Consider the following 304-nt stretch of genomic DNA (forward strand, 5'->3'; position numbering starts at 1 on the left):
TTTTTTTTTTTTTTTTTGGTCTGGTTTTAGTATGAGGTTGATACTGGCCTCATAGATTGAATTTGGAAATTTTCCTTCCTCTTGCATTGTTTGGAATAGTTTGAAAAGAAGGGATATTTGACAAAGTGGGAAAGAATATCCAATGGAAAAAAGACAGCCTCTTTAACAGATGGTGCTAGAGAACTGGACAGCAACATGCAGAAGAATGAAACTAGATCATTTTCTTCACACAACACACACCACACACAAAAATAAACTCAAAATGTATAAGGGACCTGAATGTGAGACAGGAAACCATCAAAAC

At 35.2% G+C, this 304-nt stretch overlaps 1 protein-coding gene across 2 annotated transcripts in view; it reads left to right on the forward strand.

The window, feature by feature from the left end:
- Nucleotides 1-304, forward strand: part of NKAIN2 (sodium/potassium transporting ATPase interacting 2) — a 977,119-nt gene that overhangs the window by 292,771 nt on the left and 684,044 nt on the right. The gene's annotated exons all lie outside the window — the stretch shown is intronic.

Source organism: Crocuta crocuta, unplaced genomic scaffold (assembly GCF_008692635.1).
Source record: "Crocuta crocuta isolate KB4526 unplaced genomic scaffold, BGI_CrCroc_1.0 scaffold230, whole genome shotgun sequence".
Taxonomy (NCBI): Eukaryota; Metazoa; Chordata; class Mammalia; order Carnivora; family Hyaenidae; genus Crocuta; species Crocuta crocuta.